This window comes from Scylla paramamosain, chromosome 29, assembly GCF_035594125.1.
Source record: "Scylla paramamosain isolate STU-SP2022 chromosome 29, ASM3559412v1, whole genome shotgun sequence".
Lineage (NCBI taxonomy): Eukaryota > Metazoa > Arthropoda > Malacostraca > Decapoda > Portunidae > Scylla > Scylla paramamosain.
The window spans coordinates 9,494,380-9,496,879 of NC_087179.1; positions in this window are offsets into that span (position 1 = coordinate 9,494,380).

Consider the following 2,500-nt stretch of genomic DNA (forward strand, 5'->3'; position numbering starts at 1 on the left):
GTGCCTATTTATACTATTATCACTACTACTACTATTACGACGACGACGACCACCACCACCGCTACCCACCACCACCACCACCACCACCACCAACAACAACAACAACAACCAACAACAACCAATCATAAAACATTAAATCCATCAAGTCTTCGACAGAAAAAAAGAAAAAAAAAAGAAAAAAAGAAAAGTAAATGTAGTATTGTTTATAATTACTAGCACACGATCATAACTACTGGCACTTACTACTGAGGTGATGAGCGGTCAACCGTAAAGGACTTCAATGCAAAACGTTCACACACTCATAATACCGTCTGTCTGTCTGTCTGTCTCCTGTTAAGTCTTGCATTCTCTAGGTCATCTCTCTCTATTTCTCTTTTTCTCTCGTGTAACTTTCGTATCATCATTGTCTTCCTCTGTTCTTTTAATTTCGATGCTTCATTCAATACTTTCTTTTTTTTTTTTTTAACATGTCTATAACTCTGTCTGTCTTTTGATAACCCTTGCATTCTTTTGTTCTTCTCTGTTACTTTTCCTCTCGTCTATTTTATTATTATTATCACCTATTTTTTTTTTTTTTTTGTAACAGCATCTCCCTTTGACCTTTTTAGTTTCAATGCTTCACTGATGCTGTTTTTTTTTGTTCCCTTTTCATTTCAATAGTCTCTTGATACAAGCTGTTTTTCTACTTTTTTTTTCTGATTGACTATTTTATTCATCCTTTCATTTCAATAGTTTCAAAATACATTTTTTTTTATTGATGCAGGCTCTCTTTTTTTCTCTTTCTTTTCTTCTTGATCGACTGTCTTTTAATTTCAGTGTTTTACCAATACAAACTCATTAATTTTTTTTTTTTTTTCTGAACGATTTTTTTTTCTTTTTAAATTTATGCGGCTTTATTTCAATGTTATCTTTGTACAAGCATTTTTTTTTTTATTTCTTCTTGTTCCCGTTTCCACTTATAACTTTTACAACTATTCTCTCTTTCATTTCACTATTTTCTTCGTACAAACTCTTTCTTTTCCCTCTTTTTTTTTTTTTGGTTCTCTCAATTTCATGTCAATTTCATCCTTTTACAAACTCTCATTTATTTTCCTCTTTTCATTTCAGAAGTTTCTCAGTACGTTTCTTTTTTTTTCTTATCCGTTTTTCTGACTCCATCTCATTTGCAATCTTTACGCTCTACTTTCTTCCTTTGTTTTTCGTTTGTAATAATCCAGTGTCGTCATCATCTTATTCCTGCTTTCTACAACAACCTGTTTTGTTTCCATCTATCCTAAATTCTTTTTTGTTTCGTTCATGTACTACTAACTGTAATTTTAAGGGAGACATCAACAGATGGATGAATAAACAGATAAATCAATAAACAGAAATTAAATCTTTCTTAATCATTCTTTCGGCTGTCTACACCTACTAACTCCATCTACGTAACTCGGGTGTGTCAGAAAAAAAAGTAATAATCACCACCATAATCTAATTACAAAAAAGTGTTTAAATCTACTAATTCACTAATTACATATATTTTCTATAGTCCACCATCCAAATGCAGCTTCCTCGCATGCATAAGAATAAATATGGCTAATAAAATAGTCAAACAAGATGAAAAAGACAAATAAACTTGGTTAGTAAAATAATAGAGAAAAAAATCTAATAAATACACCTAATAAAATAACAAATAAGATAAAAAAGAAAAAAAAAACGAATAAATACAACTAATAAAAACAAACAAACAAACAAACAAAAAAAGCAAACCAATGAACAAACACGATTACTTAAATAACAAACACGATAAAAAAAATTAATAAAAACGCTTAATAAAATACCAAACAAGGAAAAAAAAAAAGAAAAAACAAAAAAACAAAACAAAATACGAATAAACAAACCTAGCCCCTGTGGAAAAGGAACAAGCAGTACAAGGGGGACAGATAAACTGGGTTAGCATCATCACGAGAGGGCAAGCTGAAATGCAAGAGCGTGCAAGGGAAGGCGGTGAAGTCTTCCTGCATACCTTGACCCGACCAGCCTATATATGTGTGTGTGTGTGTGTGTGTGTGTGTGTGTGTGTGTGTGTGTGTGTGTGTGTGTGTGTGTGTGTGTGTGTGTGTGTGTGTGTGTGTGTGTGTGTGTGTGTGTGTGTGTGTGTGTGTGTGTGTGTGTGTGTGTGTGTGTGTGTTGGTTACTTTTGAGCAGGCTGTCCGTTTCTCGATGCACTGTGAGTATTAATGTGTTCAGAATTTATTTATTTATTTTTTTTTAATTCTCTCGTTACAAAATCGTGATCTTTCGGTGCCTTGAAATAGAAAATGAGAAAATAGCAGGAGCATACGAAGAAAAGTGAAGAAGTGAAGTTCTTGTGAAAGCTTTAAAGTTCATGTTTAAACTATAACAAGCTTTTGTGTGTGTGTGTGTGTGTGTGTGTGTGTGTGTGTGTGTGTGTGTGTGTGTGTGTGTGTGTGTGTGTGTGTGTGTGTGTGTGTGTGTGTGTGTGTGTGTGTGTTAATTG